Raw genomic sequence first — 21,152 nt, forward strand, 5'->3', positions numbered from 1 at the left:
GGATAAACAAGAAGACTAAGATTTTATAACCAAACAAATGACTGACATAAAAACGCGTGTGAGCAAATATGAGCAAACATTAAAAGACCGCAAAGCTGAAAAATTCCAGAGAGACCGCGCAGACTATACTAAAGGTCGGATCTACACGTTTGCAAAAAAGTATGATAACTACAGAAAGAAAAAGCAAACCACCTCAAATACAGAAGACTACAGAACACCAGAAGAATCAGAAGTAAGTTCTGGAGCCGAATCAGAACCCGGCACATCGGGAACGACGACGGCAGATGAAGAAATACTCACCCCTGTAGACGAGCTAGATTTTTTACGCGAGGAAAGACTGAGAACCCTAAGGCCACTGCGGGGCCGAAGGAACTCGACACAAGACAAGGCTGCAACCTCACGAAAAGCAGGAAACGAAAAAACACGAGATGGAGCAAATGCAAAACAGCAAAAAGACAATACAAAGAAACAGAACTACAGACGATACAACAGAAGATAATGGAAACACAACTTGAGGAAAACATGCAAGACAAAAACACAGTCATTAATCTAACAAACATGGCTCTGACCAAAGAAGAAGAAGAAACTTTATCATTAGGATTAACCTATTGCAAACGGACAAACTTCAATTACACTCAGACTCGGATAGATTTGCATCAGTTTACAAGAAAACTGAAATTAAAAAAACATTTCTTCAACACCAGAGATATGAACAATACAGAGAAAGCTTCACTAGGAACCACAAATTGGCAAGTCGACGATATGGCTTTTATCAGGGCAATGGCAGAACTGGACAAAGATGAAACAAGTGAAATAATGGACACCCAGGAAGCAGCAGAGCATGCAGGTGTAAGCATTGGGAGTTCATCAAAGACGGATTTTAAGCCAAAATCTACATTTTGTCCAATTATGCCAAAAGACTGCATAGACATTTTCTCTGAAAAAGTCATCAGTGATCTCAAAACCCTATCATGGTCAAGTAGCAATGATTTCAACAAATCACATGCAAATGAAAGACTGGCTTATGAAAAGGTCATGACTAAAATAAGAGAAAGAAGCGATGTAGTTGTGCGCTGGTCGGATAAAGGTGGTGACGTAGTTCTCTGGCCACTGGAGATGTATAATGCTGAAGCGCTATCACAATTGTCCGACAGAGAATGCTACCAAAGGATTAGTGAAACAAACATCATCAACATAAAAGAAAGATACCACAGAAGTCTGTATGACTGGAAAGCAGCGGGGATAATTTCGAAGAATGAATTTGAGTTCCTACGGAACAATTATCCCATTACGCCAAACCTGTATCTAATCCCGAAAGTGCATAAGAACTCGACTTGCCCACCGGGAAGACCAATAATCTCCGCCATTGGAGGTCTTTTCGAAAACACAAGTAGATTTGTGGACTCCTTCCTGCAACCCTTTGTAAAGGACCTACCCTCATACACGAGAGACAATGGTGATTTTTTGAAAAAAATCTATGATATCAAATGGGACTCAGATTATGTTTTTGTCACACTTGATGTTCAAAGTCTATACACGAGCATAAGACACCAAGATGGACTTAATGCTATAAGACACTTTTTGGGAGGCCGCAGCCTAGATTTGTATAAACATACACAAATGTTACTCCAAATGGTTGAGTGGTGTTTGGAAAACAACACATTCAGTTTTGATAAATTATTGTACAAACAGATACAGGGGACGGCCATGGGTACTTGCTTCGCCCCCAGCTATGCTAATTTGCATATGGGCTGGTGGGAGGAGCAAGTACTCAGGGTGAAACATATGGAGGAAATGACAGAAAATGTAATATTTTACTGTCGGTATATAGACGACATCTTCCTAATTTGGAAAGGCAGTGAATCCAGTGCCCGAGAGTTTGCTGAAAGGCTCAATAAAAACAGTCTAAACCTAAAATTTACTTGTGACACAAGTACTAATAGGATAAATTTCTTAGATCTGGAATTGTTAGCCGTAGACAACGAAATCGAAACCAACACCTATCGCAAACCGACTGCAGGTAACACCATCCTGCATGCTTCTAGTTTTCACCCTCCAAACCTAATTGACAGCATACCATATGCAGAGTGTCTCCGCATGAAAAGAAACTGCAGTACAGCCACCTCTTACAAACACTCTAAAACTTCACTGTTCAGCAGATTAAAACTAAGGGGATATTCAGAACAAATACTAGAAAAGGCAGAACAAAAATGTGACCTAAAAGACAGACAAGAACTACTGTTCAATGTCAAAACTGCAAAACCTAAATCTGAGGCTAATACAGGAATCCCACGTCTCATTACAGGTTATAATGCTTACCATAAACAAGTGAGAAACATAATTTACAGACATTGGCCTATAGTTCGGAATGATCCGATAATAGGCAAATGCTGTACTAAGAACCCACAACTCACTTTTAGGAAAGCGAAAAGTATGAGGGAAGAGCTAGTTGACAATGCCCCAGTGTTGAAAAAGAAAGAACTGCCATGGCTAAAAACTAAAAATGGTTTCTTTAAGTGCACTAAGTGCAAAGCGTGTCAGTATGGCACCAATGTTACCCAGGTAAATGTGCCATACAGAAAAACCCCACTAGAGATACGAGCAAATTACTCATGCGAAACAGACTTCGCAGTCTATGTATTGCAGTGTAGCTGTAATAAACAATACGTGGGTAGTACAATACACCCGGTCCACGTAAGAGTGCTCCAACACCTTAGGGCCATAAAAAACAACGACCCTACGTAGCCAGTGGCGAGGCATATTAACATGACACACGAAGGCAATGCAGACAACATAAAATATTTTGTAATAGACCATGTGAGAAAAAGCGTCAGAGGGGGAAACAGACAATTAGCCCTTAGGAGATTGGAATCACGATACATCATTCTCCTGGACAGTAAGACGCCGCATGGCCTTAATGCAGACGAAGCACTTAGTGTACATTTATGATTCCCTTAATAATGTAAAACAGAATTTGATCCAGTAAGCTCCCAAACCATTCCTCCGGTAACAGAGATCAGAATGTAATTATATATATATCTTACATGTCACCTATCTGAATTGCAGTGTATTCGTATATGCTCACAGAATTTAATTTTTTGGTTGTCCTCGAAATCTATTTATTTCTCACTGTTTTAACATTGCTATTTTGTGCATTTAACAATTAGCTCAATGTGATGTTTATGTATTACTAATCATACAATGTGTTGCCATTGCCCACTTGGGCTCAATTCTAAAATTGTTCTAAAAAACAATTATGTGTGTTAAACACACACAATGAACCCCGTGATTTTCAAGGTTCTTGTTTAAAAAACGGGCACTAGACCCAGTATTTTGTAATTTCAAGTACAACCAGGGTTTTTGTACTTACACGGCAGATTGAACTGGTTTATTTGTTTTAAACACATTGTGATACATAGTTTACATGCATTCTCTTGATAATTGCAAAGGGTGTAATGTTTTTTGGCTAAAAATTCATAATCGACAATGATATAAATTGTCCATTATTTACATAGCATGAATTATATGTGGTTTAACCTTTAGGTTGCTGTTAATAAGTAAGAGCAGTTATACTACATAAAACGCTGTAACTTTCCAGTGAGTTTGCAACTGGTAACCATGACTACGGGGAAACCATTCTGAGATCCAATCAAATGTTGACATGTTTAAAAGCAATGACTCATTGTTTGCTCTGTGCTGTGAGCAAGGCGGCTTTGACCGTCGAAACGCGTCAATCCTATTGCACTAAGAAAATAAAATACTTGTTTCTGAACATGACCCCACGGAGTCAGCGCCTGATTGCTACTGTTTTCGTCAGGACTGGAGAAAATATATATATATATATATATATATATATATATACGCATATTCACTGAAAAAATCACAGGTTACAGGAACATTAAAGTATGGCTGACATTACACTCTAACAAAACTAGAGAAATTCAGCCATTATAGTTGGATGAGCTAACTATAACTACCGCTCCCACAATGCACTGCTGATGACGTCACATATTACATTACTCACGACATGGTCAGTGACATCACTGATGACATCTCAAATGACTTCACTAATGAAATGATCCAGTGACTGAGTGTTTCTAAAAAGTTTAAGAATGTTATAAATATATTTGCCAAGGTGTATTCGAAGAATGACTGGATGTGTGAGTTTCTGTATGGATGATTTAGTGGGTGTTTGACAGACTGTATAAGTGAGTGATTAAACATGTCTTAGTGAATGTATGGGTTAGTGACTAATCTGTGTGAATGTGTGTATCAGTCTGTCATTTAGAGTGTAAGTGGCTGCATGGATTGGTGAGTAGGCACAGGAGTGTCTCTATGGGTTATTTATTAGTTGTCTGAGTACCCGTATGGGTGTCTGAGTGTCTGTGTGGTTGGGTGAGGGTGTGTGTGACTCCCTGCATGGATGTATGAGTGGGTGATTCCCTGGGTGTATGGGTTCATGAGTGCATCTGTGAGGGACTGTATGGGTATGCGAGTGTGACAGCTCCGTTGCACCTTGCCAGCGCACTCACGAACGGGTGCTTTGATCGCGAAGGTGCATCCGCGAAAATTATCGACGCTCACTTCTCCTGGTTATCTCTTTAGAGAAAGAAGCACTCACTGGGTTTTCTCCTCATCCATCCATTTTATTTTGGAGCAAATATGACACGTTTCGACATCCACCTTAATCTAATGTTTGAATGGCGCGCCAAAGGAAGGTGTATTTTGTATGAAAACAGTTAGTCACATGATGTATCGCGACACAAACAGTAACAATGGGCAAATAGAGATATTGGATTGTCTCACGAACGACAGCGCCAATTTCCTTGATTTATAGGTTAGCATAATTGAGGAGAAGCCAAGCATGTCATTGTATCGAAAGCCTACTAACGGCAACTCAATTTTATATGCTAAAAGTAATCATCCCCCTAGACTCATAAAAAGTATCCCAGAGACATTTTAAGCACAAAGAAGAAACAGAGTGATCAACAACAATCCAACCCGAAGGTGGATGACTGTTGGGCACTTGCAGACTTACGATGTGATGAGAATAGAATTATTAAATCATCTGACAAAGGTGGGAATATTGTCGTGATGTATCTCCAAAAATATTATCAATAAGTCAGGAGACAACTGCGTGATCAAGCAACTATGAAAAGCTGAAGGAAAATCCTACCAACAAAATCATGTCGACGTTCCACACTAAATTACATATATGGTATGAATAAGGCCTACTAGAGGATGAATTACAATATCTGAAGGTCACTCACCCAATTGTCCCAATGCTCCATGTACTTCCGAAAGTACAGAAAAGTCTGGAAAATCCACTGTGGATGCCGGATTTTGAATTTGTGTGGCTCCTTATTAGAAAATACGCCCAGATTTGTGGATATTTTTCCTTTTCCATACACAGCCAGCCTACCATTGTACATATTGGACTTAATGGACTTTCTCAACCACATCAATGGAATCCCTTGAAGACCAGAATATATTATGGCCACAATAGATGTGGTTTAACTTTATACATCAATTATTCATGAAGATGGCCTTAAATCATGGGAATATTTTATGAAGACTAGTTCATTGAGTCTACCGAGCCATACTCAGATGCTTTTAGATATGATGTCTGTCTTCCAGATCAACAATCGTTGATAGCAAATTTTATAAACAAAAGAGAGGCTTGGCTATGGGCACTTCATTCGCATATGCAGATCTGACAATGGGATACTGTAAGGCAGAATGTATGTGGTCAGAAGAATACATTGTAAAAATGGAAAAGGCAATATTGTGGGTACGTTACAGTGATGATCTTTTTCTAATATCGAAAGGCCAGGAAAAGGAGTTTGAACATTTTTTGCAAACCTTGAATAAGAAGTCTCTGAAATTGGAATTTACTTGCACGATTAGTAAGAACATAATCTACCTACCTGGTGTCCAATGATCTCAATGACATTCACAGCTTCTACTCTAATAGCTACAACTACAACAGGATCCCACCGAAACAAATACAAACCATCCTTTCTAACCCGAACAGAGAACCTCCTCACAAGATTAGAGTCATCAATAAAGACGATGTAAAGAAAGTGAAAGTCATCCAGACTCCTTCCCCTATAAATCCGTTACAATTTAAATGTGCTATACTCAATTGCAGGTCAGTCAATAAACACGCCTCTGATATCTTCGACCTCACACAACGAAATGACGTAAACATTATCATCCTCACTGAAATTTGGCGAAATCCCGCCTCCACTCCTATCTTAGACCTTCTCGTACCTCCTACTCATGACATAATTTGACTAGATTGAATTTGGAAGCTGGGTGGTGGCCTAGCTTGTATTCACAGGAACACACTCTCGATTCTTCACATAGAGTCCTCTTCACCTTCCTCCTGTGAATACCTCTGTCTCATTATCTGAAGTAATAACCTGCCGGTTTGCAAACTTCACACCTTTTATCACCCCACGGGGGACAATCTCCACTTCATCGAGCATCTAATGGAAATCATCTCTGGCAATGTCGACTTAACTGTGTCCAAATCTTCCTTGGTGACTTCAACTTTAAATGGTCCAACCCCAATGATCGTGCCGTAACTTGTCTTTAATCATTCTTAAATGATCAACAACTGATTCAGCACTGTGACTAACAAACTCAAAAAGAAGAAACTATAGACCTTGTTATCTTGAAAGGGCAGTCCATCACTCTTGATACCGTTACCCCTTGCGATTGGTCCGACGACCACTGCATCCTCTTTTAAATTAACAGGGAGGAGTTGATGATGAAGGGTCAACCAACGAAACCAAAGATCTGGAAAAGGGACCTCAGATCAATGAACTCAGTTGAACTAGCAGCCCACTGTAAATCTAACCTCTCCTCCCAAGCTGACTTTGGTGAGGTTCATATACTCACCGACTCCTACAACTCGACCATTCTCCAACATCATGGATGACATTGCACCACTCCAACAAAAAAATGCCTCCACAAAAATATCCAAACCGTGGTACAATGACAATGTAAACACGGAATGCCGCAACTCAGGGCAGTTGAACGTTCCTGGAGATCCAAACCCTCCTTGGAGCAACTAAAACTCCTTATAGAGGTTAGATGCTTCTACAACAAGCAAATCAAGTGAGCTAAAGCTGACTGCTTCATACACCAACTTCATCAAGCTGCTAATCCCTACAAGAAACCTTTCAAATTGGTCAAACACCGTGGTAGGTCCAAACCTCTCTGACTCTGGAGGTAGCCCACCATCATGCAACAATCTTGCTGCTTTCTTCATTGAGAAATCAAGACTCATATCCATTGATCTTGCCCCTAAGAAGGCTCTCCTACTATCCTCAGGGTCCGCACCACCCCTTGACCTCTTAGAAAAATTCATACCTAGCAGCCTGAACACTAAGAACAACGCATCATGGGACACATTTACCACATTCAGAGAAAAATACAATCACCTGGGCAAGGATTGTCAACGCTTCTCTACCACAAGGCACGATCCCTGACTACCTAACAGCAGCTTAGGTGTCACATATACAAACAAAAACTAACACAGATAAAGCTGACCTCAACTTTGTGCTCACATATAAAACTTCCAACTCCAAGACCAGCAGGAATCAGGCTTTCGGAAGGGGCACAGTACCGAGTCGGCTCTCACTCACGTTATGGATGACATCTTAAAAATGCTTGAACAAAATGATTATTGCCTCCTAATCCTCCTTGACCTTTCCTCTGCTTTCGGCACAGTTAATCATGACAACCGCCTATCCATTCTGAAGAATAGGATGTTTTTTTCTGGTCGGGTGCTACAATGGTTCACGTCCTTCCTCCACCACAGATCACAAAGAGTCAAGGCAATCCACTCCCTCTCCCAGCCCTCTCCAGTACTCATGGGTGTCCCCCAAGGTTCAGCCCTATCTCCTATCCTCTTCAAACTTTTCTTGGAACCATTCGCTAATTCTCTAAATTCCACAAACAATCTTTTCCATATGTATGCAGATGAAACACAATTTTATCTGAAAAACTCCTCCCGGGATAACATCATCTCACTCAACTCTACCCTAACGTCTACGCAAAATTAGTTAACTGAGAACCATCTCCTGCTCAACACCTCCAAAACTGAATTCCTTCTCATCTCGCGTCTGAACCATGTCCCCAAGCTAGACCTTTGACTAAATTACCTCACTTCTTTCAACTGCACCCCTCTCATCATAGACTCTGCCAAATCCCTCGGAATCACCCTGGACAAGCACCTAAATATGAAAAATCATATCAGAAATGTGTGTAAGGGAGCTAATCATTTGATGAGGACACTTAGAAATATCAAACCATTCCTTCCACTAACTAATTTCAAGCATTTGGTCCAAGTGCTTGTCTTGTGAGGCTTGACTACGCCAGCACTATGCTCTGTAGCCTTCCCAAACACCCCCTGGCCTCACCAAGGGCATCACTGAACACTGCGGCTAGATTGGTGACTGGTACCAAACTAAATGAGCACATATCTCCAGTCCTAAAATCTCTTAAATGTTGCCCTTCAAAGCTTAAATTCAGTTAAAGATTGCTGTTGTGGCGCAGAAAGCTCTGTATCTCAAAACTCCCAGGTACCTAGTGCAAAAGCTTGAATTATCCTGTGGTGGTAGAGCCTCAAGAAGCGCTAACACTTTCCTCCTGAAACCACTCATCCTTAGCAAAAAGAGAACTTGTCACTGAGCGTTCTCCGGCGCTGCCCCAAATCTATGGAACTCTCTTCCACCGGAAGTACGCAGAATCTCCTCAATGACTGCTTTCAAACTGTAAGCCAAAAGATTCCTAATGAATAAATTCTTACCTTAATCGGGCTAGGTTCACCTGCTTGAAGCCATTGATCCTACATCCATTGTACCAACACTTGATGCTACTTTTCCTTACAGCATAGTGTGCCTCCCTGCGTAGCCTGCTATATACCTGTTTACTGTATTACTCATCCAGTCTAATTTGCCTTGTAATTATGCAATTTTTCCTGTTTTTGTATTCTTACTTGATGTTGACATTGCTATTATGTACTTCCGTCCATCCTTTTTGCAAAGCGCTCTGATATCCTTCGGGATCTTGTTTGCGCTATATAAAACTTTATAACTCAATAAAATAAAATAAATAATCGATTCTTCGGACATTCAAATAGATATTGAAAATGGGAAGATCTGTATCACCCTATTCCATAAACCCACTGGCTGCAACAGCATTCTGGCCGCAAACAGTATCCATCAAAGAGCCCTCAAGTCGAGTGTTCCATACAGAGAATTCTTGAGGTCTCTATGGATTTATTCAGAAGACATGAAATATGAGGACCAAGTGAACAAAATTTACAAAAGTTTCAGGAGATGGAGCTATGCGGTAACTGTGTTAGAAGATGCAAGGGCAAGAGCAACTAAGTGGAAGTGAGAAAATCTACTTGTGCCTGAAACATCGTCAAAGACCTCAGAACCCAGCAGTGAGGTGACAAGATTCATCACCGATTTTAATGTGTCAAATCAAGCCATTAAAAAAGCAATAGGAAATCATTGAAAGGATTAACACAATTAACATCTGAACATGTGAACATTACATACAGAAAGGTACCATCATCGGGAGATTTACTAACTCAAAGCTATTTTACGAGAGGAGAGGCTCAGAAAGAAAATTGGTTAAAGAACAATGGCTTTTTCAAATGTCATAAATGTAAGGCTTGCCATTATGAATAGAATAGATTGGACATCATAACCCTCAGTGGCACAAAAAATTGGATCAAAGAAAGGATTTTGTGCGAACCCACACACTTGGTATACATCTTAGAATGTGGATGTGGAAAACAATATATTGGTAGCAAAGTTAATAAGCTAAAGCTACATATATTGCAACATCTAAGAGCAATCATGAATAAAGATTTCACATATGTGATGGCACAACACATATGGAGAGACCATGAGGGCAATCTGGACGACAATTTTTTATTTTCTGGCATTGAACATATGCCAATCAAGATCAGAGGAGGTGATCGGGAAGCAACTTTGAGAAAGGCAGAATCAAAATGGATTATCACGATAGGAACTGAAATCCAATGGGGCCTTAACACAGATGCTGAGTTATCTACATATTTATGATCTACCTTGATAGGTTGCAAGTAAAGATGAAAGCTTTATTCGGAAATAGACTTCAGGGTTCCTAGGTCTTGGCTAGGCATTGTGTGCAGCTAAGAGAACTGAGTACCTGGCACATACACATATTAATATCGATATACATCTAGAGCGGTTTTAGATTTGTTGTTATATGGATATCACCCACATGGATACTTAGATCAATTACCTTATATATGCTTCATAATCAGGATATACACATTATGGGTTGTGCAATTCGATTGTAAGCTCTTCGCACCTTATGACTGGGTATAATCGTGGTCCTTGAAAGGTCAGTGTGTGATGCTGAATGTATATCTTTGGGAAGAATAAGTATTGTATCAGCTTTGCGAAATTAGGTGCAATAGCGTTATCTGTTATGCAATTCTACAGTAAGCCTATTGCACTTTATGATTTGGTGTAAATGTAGTCCTTTTAAGAGAGGTGTATGTGTGTTGCTGGATGTACACCCATGGACAGAATCAGTAGTGCATTTTGTTTGCGGGATTTGCACATCCGAAAATTAAGTGCAATAGTTTTATCTCTATTAACATATATACATATGTAGATATTTAAAAAAATGTTGATGCACTTTAAATGTTATGTGCAATAGCTTTATCCATATGCAATTTATATATAGGTATGTATGAGCTATCTGGCAAAGAAAAAATGTATGGTCAAGATAAACTTGGCACCATTGGGCATTTTGTTGTGATAACACAAAGGTTGAAATCTTAAGATAAATGCATGCACTTAACAAACCTTTCGCTGGTAACTGACTGTCATTTTTATTCCTAGCAATGTACTTTACAACCGGAAATCAGAAAAAAATTAATATGCCATGAACTGATAAAACGATCATTGTATATACTGCATATACAAAACAACCCGATATATGCTCTTATCCCCTTTAAGAGACAAGTGTGATTTTAATTAGGTGGTGGGAAGAAGGGCTGTTGTCCCTTTAAAAGTGACACTATATGCACCTACTCTATGACCACGTTGAAGGCCACAGCTGAAACGTGAAGGTCAATTTGCTGACGCACATGCACTTTGCACTTTGCTAAAGAGAAGGGACGAAAAATAACAAACATGAATAAACACTTGCCGTTTGCAAATCTTCACGTTTGCTGTCTTTTTGGGTTGCTCACATTGGATGAGTGGTAATTGGAGGATGGCGGTATCCAGAAATGAGCGATATATATATATATATTCACAGAAAAAACCATAGGTTATACTCCATATATAGTTAGGAATTTGCATTTACAAAACCTTGAATATTCAATGAAAAAACCATTGGTTTTAGGCCATATATAGTTAGGGATTTGCATTTAGAAAACCTTATTTTACTCGCATAAAACCATTGAAATTCCATATATAGTTAGAAGCGCTAACTATATATCGCGCACCCGCAATCCACTGCTGATGATGTCACATATTACATCATTCATGACATGGTTAGTGACATCACTGATGACATCACTGATGACATCTCAAATGACATCACTGATGACATCACTGATTACAAAATCCAGTGACTGTATGTTTCTGTAAAGTTAAAATATGTTTTACATATTGATGAATGTGTGGATATATAAGTGTCTGGATGAAGGATTTACTAGGTGCATGACTGACTGATTGAGTGAGTGATTAAATGTGTCTCACTGAGTGCATGGGTTAGTGACTAAACTGTTTTAATTTGTGCATCATTATATCTGTTGTTCTACAAACTGCTGCATATGTTGATCAGTAGCTATATGAGTAACTGTATGGGTTGATTGGTTGTCCAAGTATTTGTATGGGAAACTGAGTGTGTGTGTATGGGTGGCTGGAAGGTGTGTGACTCTGTACATAGATGTGTGAGTAGTTGATTCACTATATGTATAGATTCAAAACTGCATGTGGAAACAGCTGTATGGGCGGTTGACTGTGCATGAGTGTATTAGTGAGTGAATGGATATCTCAGTGCTACATGTCAAATTAAGTACATATGTAAAACACAGTACATGTGAGAGTTGACATCTATAAATAACTGTGCAGAACAGCTAATGAATGTGTGAGTGGCTGTATGGATCATTGTGAACATGTATCAGAGATTGTATAAGAGAGTAAAGTAAATATGTGTTAGTATATGTTTGAATAAGTAAGGTGTGTATAACTGTATAGTTGAGAAAATGGAGGTGTGATTGATTTTTGGCATAACTGACTAGGTGTGTGAGTAACTCCATGGATGAGTGACTGTCTGTTTACACTGATTGTATCTAAGGTTATATTAGAGTCTGAAGAGGTTCATGGTATTATCACATGAATGATATCATCAGTGATGTGATCAGTCATGTCAAATGAGATGTTATCAGTGATGTCATCAGTGATGTCATTTGAGATGTCATCAGTGATGTCATCAGTGATGTCACTAACCATGTCATGAATGATGTAATATGTGACATCATCAGCAGTGGATTGCGGGTGCGCGATATATAGTTAGCGCTTCTAACTATATATGGAATTTCAATGGTTTTATGCGAGTAAAATAAGGTTTTCTAAATGCAAATCCCTAACTATATATGGCCTAAAACCAATGGTTTTTTCATTGAATATTCAAGGTTTTGTAAATGCAAATTCCTAACTATATATGGAGTATAACCTATGGTTTTTTCTGTGAATTTCAATGGTTTTTTGATAGCAAACATCAAAAGCTGTCAAATGTGAAGTACGTGATAGGTAAAAACGTTTTCGTGTTTATGCACGCTGATGTGCTTTGAACGCTGCCCCCCCCCCCACTCCCCTCTTTTCTCTTAGTAGTACTCTCTCTTTGCAGATAGTGAACGGTAGTTAACGCAGACCTTTACCCCTGGTGTAATCCGTCGTACCTGCTTGTCTCTCCATTTGATTGATTATTATCCAAGCATTTACTGTTTTACAATTGGTTCTCTTTGGATCATTCTCTATTTACAAACAAGCACAAAGTCGCAATACTCTGTTTAGTCTTTGCAGATAGTGAAAAATCGTGTAAAAAAATAAAAGTAATCGAGCAAAATCAGTAGACCACTAATTCGATCTCTTTTTAACCTCGGTAAAATACAAACATTAGGAATAACCCTTCATGAGAAATACGAAAATAGTGAAATGAATTGAGCTCCACACCATGAGGGCTGCAAAACAGCTCGACTCCGCCACCCACACCGCCAAAAATAACGGCAAACCCTATGCAAATATTATAAATATACACAACACACCACCAAAGAAACAGAATAAAACATTTTATTAAATAACTATTTACATAACTATTTTATACTTTTTATTGCCCGATCCGGCTAGCTCAATCGATCGAGCATGAAAGTCATGCACTGATAACAAGCGTTGAGAGTTTGTAGAATGATGTCTTCAGATTTTCCACATACAGTGTAGTGGCGCGAACTGGCAGGGGGCGTTTGGATTCTACCCCTTCTCCAAATAAGATTTTCATACGTGAATGTTCGTTCATGCTTTTTGTCCCTGAGTTGCTTCCATGTCACTGCCTTACATAAATGGCATAAGTCCTGGTTATTGAGTGCCATACTTCAGAGTTCTAAGCAGTTCTTGTAACACTGTTTAAACCTTATTTGCACCTGCTGCAGCTTCACTATTCAAAGTAGTGGGGTCCATTTGTGGACCTGACTGCATTGGAAAACAATGTGATACGGTGCCTCCCTAAACCGCTTGACGGAGGCTCCCGAGGGGCGGTGAGATGGCGCGGACTGAGAGGGGGCGCTTGGCTCCTGCCCCCTCCCCAAGTCGTGTTGCCCTGGTGAGGCCTGAGATCGCCCCCGGCATAGGTGGCCGGCTCCCGGGGTCCGGCGGAATTTTTTCCCTTTTGAAGAATCTTTCATTCTGGACCTTGTCCCACAATCCGTTTCACCTGAAGACACGCTGTCGCAGGGCGCCCCTTTACCGTTTTAGTTGCCATTCCGCCCGCTTTTGGTACTCTGTGCCTCTTCCGCCATTCAGCTGTTTACCGCTCGCTCTTGCGACTACAACGTCTCGCTCACCATGTAGTTGAGTTGCTCCCGCTCTTAAGATTTGACCGAACTTTTTGGACTGCTGAAAGCGGTGGAATTCCGACCGCTGGTTGGTGGAGACATTTTGACTATATTCTGCACCTGCATTGTCGCGTAATGCGTCATATGACGCGACGCGTTAGCGCACCCGGAAGTGCTCCGGTGCGCAAGGCGCAGCTTCCCGGAAACGATCCAGAGCACGCCGCGCAGCGCGTAACGTAAGCATAACAGGTCATGTGACTTGTTAATAAAACTTTTCATTGGTTCATTTTACTTTTCTTTTCCTAATTATGTAAGACTAGGTCATGTGACCTAAAAATAACACTTTTCATTGGATTAAAACATTTTTTTTCCCCAAACGATAAAAGCCCCACCTTGTTTCTGGATGTTTCAGACTGAAGCTGGCGTCACCATGAGAGCACCACCATCTCGTAGCTCCGTCGTGGCCATTCCGCAAGCAATCATGGCAGCCGCTCCCCACCGGAAGCCTGCGGGAGTCGAGGGCCCCCAAGACTTTTGTACAATCTTCAAGGCTGAGGGGACGCTTTCGAGAATGGAACCCAAGCCCTGGCAGACAAGCGTCCGAGTTCCAAGGTGTCCCAGGGCCATTTTACTGGACCAGGCCCAAATCCGAAGAGCCGGCCGCCATTTTAAGAGTCCTGTGGAAGCCGCCTACCGCTGCACCGCAAGAGTGGGAGCAACTCAACTACATGGTGAGCGAGACGCTGTAGCCGTAAGAGCGGGCGGTAAACAGCTGAATGGCGGATGAGGCACAGTGTAGCAAAAGCGGGCGGAATGGCGACTGAAACGATAAAGGGGCGCCCCACTACAGCAGACAAGCCTCCGCCATGTGCTTCAAAACTGCATATGTATCTCGTGATATCAAGGTTGGGCAACCAGTACAGAACAAGCAGTTACGAGTCCCATTTACACCGGCGCCATTTTGGGCGCGGCCGAGCAGGTCCAGGATCTACTGAAACATAAAAAATGAGGCTGACGTCTCTGAAGCAGTTCACGAACAGCAGGACATAGCAAATAAACATGAACTCTCTAAAGCTGTTAACTCACTGCAGAACAAAACAAGTGAACCTGAAACCTCTGGAATAATTGTCGCTCAAAAGAACAACACACAAAACTCTGTAGAGCCTGAAGAAAAAAAACCAGAAGGGCACTGTAGTTTCAGACACACTTAACACTAATGACGAAACAAAGATATCGTCTGTTTATAAAGCAGTTATCATCTTGACAGAATTGACAAAGAAGTGTACAGACACCAATGCATCAGCATTCTCGGAGATAACATCTTAAGGAACAAAGAAAGACCTGTTCACTCTTGACACCCCAGGTGCTGTGTATATTGCACTATAGTGCTGCATCGACAAAACGGGCAACCCTATTGATGTGGATTTTTCATTATTGATTATTGTAAAGAAATGGCGACTCCCCCCTTTAGCAGATTAGCTAAATGTTTGCGTAATTTAGACATAAAAGTTATATTATTGTTGTTGTTGTTGTTATCGTTATAGTTCTGGTTAATTTAAAAAAATGGTTAAATATATTTACAGTTTTTGTTGCGTTCGTTATATTTAAATATTAATAAAGTTTTAAAATGTAACTGTCTTGGAGTACTATATTTTTTTAAAAAATCGGGTGAATGGGGCCTTGAATCGGGTTATTGTCATGTGTGGGCTTTGCAAGTGTACTGCTACAAGATCGGACATTTCAAACTCAAATGCACGTTCATTTTCTTACCTTTCCGAAACATGGAGCGCAATAGCAGGCAGAGAAAGGGTGATGCACGTGTTGAACACTGCCTGGCCTGCAAATTGTGCCAGTGCCCCCCCCGCCCGAGTACTTCACAAATCTTTAAAAGACCATGCGCTTGTTCAATGGGAAGTGGATAACATGGCTAAGAGCATTTGCTGACTAATGCATGAATATCGCTGACTTCTCAGCGATATTCATGCATTGCGGCCGTTTTTTATCGCATTTGCGATAAACCTTGCTAATAGCAAGGTTTATGTGCGATAAAATTCGCCGAAGTGCGGCGATAATTATTGTCTCTAAACAAGTTAGAGACAAAAATTACCGCTAGTTGTTCGAAATATGCCCCCGGGTTTTTCCTTGCAGGAATCGAGAAGCGAAAGACTAGCACTGAAATCAGTAGTCTCACACCTGAATCGGGAGGGTTGGCATGTCTGGATACTCTACAGCTGGAGCCATACACTACATCCGCAGGGCTAGGTGATAGCCTAGGTCCGGCCTGGACAATCGGACACAGAGGAAGAGAAGTGTCAGAGGGTGCGGTAGTGAATAGGGTGAAAGGGAAGTGTCGAACGGGCACAGGGTGTGATTCTCAGAGAAGAGCAGCGCAGATGGGGGAAGTATATGGCCCATGCATGAGAGAGAGAGCGGGGGTGACCATTGCGTGGGGGAGATGCGTGCGAGGGTGGGGAGCCATGCTGAGAATCGACGGCGTGCAGAGAGTGGGTCTGGTCAAGGCATCTAAAATAGCTGCCGTGCACGACAAAATTGTGGCATTGGACAAAAACGCAAGATGGCGCAGACAATGTTTATCAATAAGGATTCATTTATAACAAAATATTTACTCGCAGTGACAAAATGGTGTTCAACACTTCCTGATTTCCATCGAATCGAACGTTAACAAACGTCACGCAGCAAAAAAAAAAAAAAAAAAAAAAAAACCACGCACAGAGCGGTTTTTAGCCATGTTATCCAATGGAAGGTGGATAACATGGCTAAGAGCATTTGCTGGATAATGCATGAATATCGCTGACTTTTCAGCGATATTCATGCATTGTGGCCGATGTGCGGCGATAATTTTTGACTCTAAACAATTAAAACGAAGCACAAAATGGCGAATTCCCGTTTCGCTACCAGTTTGCGGCCCAGTTCGCGGCCCGTGAAGCGCTTCTACCGTGAAAAATAATTTTTTTTTTATTTTCCCCACGGGACCCTTTAATAACCCCAACAACATTCCTAGGGGGTCAAGAGGGGTATACCTTGCCCCCTTTCAATAAATTCCCCCTTCCTTTTTCACCTCTTCTTCTCTCTCGATCCTACCGACAGATAAGATGGCGGCCGCTCCGGACTATTTAGAATGTTGACAGACACCGGAGAGCCAATCAGCTTTCTGTTATCCAATGGAAGGTGGATAACATGGCTAAGAGCATTTGCTCGATAATGCATGAATATCGCTGACTTTTCAACGATATTCATGCATTGTGGCCGATGTGCGGCGATAATTTTTGTTTCTAAACAATTAAAACGAAGCACAAAATGGCGAATTCCCGTTTCGCTACCAGTTTGCGGCCCAGTTCGCGGCCCGGGAAACGCTTCTACCGTGAAAAATCATTCTTTTTTATTTTCCCCACGGGACCCTTTAATAACCCCAACAACAATCCTAGGGGGTCAAGAGGGGTATACCTTGCACCCTTTCAATAAATTCCCCCTTCGTTTTTCACCTCTTCTCTCTCGATCCTACCGAGAGATAAGATGGCGGCCGCTCCGGACTGTTTAGAATGTTGACAGACACCGGAGAGCCAATCAGCTTTCTGCGCGCAAAGTTCCGTTTCGCGAAAAGTAAGCGGACCGGATCGCTGCCCAGAGCGCTGTTACAGATATATATCTTGGTTTGAACGTTAATTTCTCAAAAACTACTGGAGCACATATATTGAGACCTAGCAAAGGCACATCGGGCTAACAGTCCCTACAATTTTGCCAAGTTTCGTGCAAATCCATTCAGCCGTTCGAGCTAAAAGTGAGTCCAACCGCCCTATGGAAAAATGAATGGGAAAAACGTGTTTTGGGACCCCCCTTTTTTCTCGGCCCCCCCTTGACGAAACCCCACCAAATTTTCAGGGGCTGCTCAGAAACAAAATGTGCCATTTTCCTGAAAATTTCAGCCGATTCCGTCCACAAACGCCAAAGTTATTAGACATAGAATTTTCAAAAGTTCCATAGACAAATAATCCTAACTATATATACCTACTGGCTATCGCCAGTAGGTAATATATATTCACTGAAAAAACCATAGGCTATAGACCATATATAGTTAGGAATTAGCATTTACAAAACCTTGAAAATTCACTGAAAAAAACATAGGTTATAGACCATATATAGTTAGGAATTAGCATTTACAAAACCTTGAAAATTCACTGAAAAAACCATAGGTTATAGACCATATATAGTTAGGAATTCACATTTACAAAACCTTATTTTACTCACACAAATCCATTGAAATTCCATATATAGTTAGTTGCACTAACTATATATCGCGCACCCGCAATCCACTGCTGATGATGTCACATATTACATGATTCATGACATGGTCAGTGACATCACTGATGACATCACTGATGACATCTCAAATGACATCACTGATGACATCACTGATGACAACATCCAGTGACTGTATGTTTCTGTAAAGTTAAAATATGTCTTACATATTGAAGAATGAGTGGATGTATAAGTGTCTGGATGAAGGATTTAGTAGGTGCATGACTGACTGTATGAGTGAGTGATTAAATGTGTCTCACTGAGTGCATGGGTTAGTGACTAAACTGTCTTAATTTGTGCATCATTATGTCTGTTGTTCTGTAAACTGTTGCATGTGTTGATAAGTAGCTATATGAGTAACTATATGGGTTATTGATTGGTTGCCCAAGTATTTGTATGGGAGACTGAGTGTGTGTGTGGGTGGCTGGGAGGTGTATGACTCTGTGCATAGATGTGTGAGCAGTTGATTCACTAGATGTATGGTTTCAAAAGTGCATGTGGAAACAGCTGTATGGGCGGTTGACTGTGTGCATGAGTGTATTGGTGAGTGAATGGATATCTCAGTGCTACATGTCAAAGTAAGTACATATGTAAAACACAGTACATGTGAGAGTTGACATATATAAATAACTGTGCATAAGAGCCAGTGAATGTGTGAGTGGCTGTAAGGATCATTGTGAACTTGTATCAGGGATTGTATAAGAGAGTAAATATGTGTTAGTATATGTTTAAATAAGTAAAGTTTGTATAACTGTATAGTTGAGGAAATGGAGGTGTGATTGATTCTTTGCATGACTGACTAGGTGTGTGAGTAACTCCATGGATGAGTGACAGTCTGTGAGTGTCTGTTTACACTGATTGTATCTAAGGTTATATTAGAGTCTGAAGTGGTTCATCGTATTATCACATGAATGATATCATCAGTGATGTGATCAGTAATGTCAAATGAGATGTCATCAGTGATGTCATCAGTGATGTCATTTGAGATGTCATCAGTGATGTCATTTGAGATGTCATCAGTGATGTCATCAGTGATGTCACTGACCATGTCATGAATGATGTAATATGTGACATCATCAGCAGTGGATTGCGGGTGCGCGATATATAGTCAGTGCAACTAACTATATATGGAATTTCAATGGTTTTGTGTGAGTAAAATAAGGTTTTGTAAATGCGAATTCCTAACTATATATGGTCTATAACCTATGGTTTTTTCAGTGAATATATATATGTATGTATGTATATATATATATATATATATATATATATATATATATATATATATATATATATATATATACATATATATATATATATATATATGTATATATATATATATATATTTGAAAACAACGAAAGGTGCCATAGGGTCTGAGATCAAAAAAGGGTTCAAAGGTGTAGGATAGCCAACTTACCGACCACAGTCCCTTATTCACCCAGGGGTCAAAATGATCGACACAAAGGCTCTCAAGGGATGAGGAAAATACCCATCAGTCACCATACGGATCCGCCCTTCATCATTTGGGATTTTATCACCCGTCTGAGAAAATCAGTGTCACAATCAAAGGATGACCTGGTGGTAAGGAGGTCCCTTTTGTTGTTTTCAATTACAGTGTGGTCTACCACTCGATATTAATGACTGGAAAGAAAGCATGGGACTGGGGTGTGCAGTGCAAATAACTGTGAGTGAGAGAAAGAAACCAAAACAAGAAAGTGTGTTAAAATTGGTCAAAAGAGCACGGAACAAGCTTTATTCTGTGTATGCTCTCAATACCAAGAATAAAAATATATAACCTTAGGCAGTCAAATTAGGTAGACCGTCTGAGGTGAGGTCGACATGTTTCAGCAAACATGGACTATTGCGTCCTTGCTTTCATCAGGACCAAAAATATGAGGCTAGTGCTACTGCACAAAGTGAAATAAATCATAAAGTGATAAAGTGACAAAAGGAAAAGAGAAACAAGTGCAAGAAGTCACCTGTATGATCCAAATGCCATTACAGTTAGTGCTGTTCACTGTGGAAAAATTAAAGGAAGTGAGTGTCAGGTAAGGCTATCTGCACCCTATGAACCACAAAGTAAGTCCATCATCTATGGATCAACATGAAAATCACATAAAAATGATGTTGATACATGCTCTCTAATTATTAGAGGATCAGTTGTCATCCATTTGGAAATACATATTATTAACCAAACGTCGTTCAGTTCTTACCTTAATCTGTAAGGTAGAATTGCCTCACCCCACCTGGCAGTGGCTCAGGGGAAAAATGAAGCACCGCTCTAGAAAACATGTAAAGCACATGTAAACATAGTGTGTACAACAAAATACATACACCTCTCTGCTATCAATGACCGGGAAGTAGCATATCTCGGACTGACAAATAATGCTGCCGTTCCCAGTGTAACGTGACCAGATCTAAAAGAAGAGGAGACTCCCTTTTGTCAAACGTCCTCTTCGAAACGGAGCATAGCAGCAAGTAATTCGGCAGGAAACAACTCGTCTTACCTGTCCGTCGGTACTCCGTGGCCGGCGTCCTAGCCGACTGGCGAGGTACCGAATGGCAGGATCGAGGCTGTTTATCAAACGCGCTCCCATTGGTGGCCAAGTCACGTGGTGTACATGGACGCGCGATATCATTGGTTCTGCTCGCGTGTAATGTCTTACAAGCTTACCCATTGTTGGGCTGAGGGTA

The sequence above is a fragment of the Lissotriton vulgaris genome, unplaced genomic scaffold (assembly GCF_964263255.1).
Source record: "Lissotriton vulgaris unplaced genomic scaffold, aLisVul1.2 SCAFFOLD_1058, whole genome shotgun sequence".
Classification (NCBI taxonomy): domain Eukaryota; kingdom Metazoa; phylum Chordata; class Amphibia; order Caudata; family Salamandridae; genus Lissotriton; species Lissotriton vulgaris.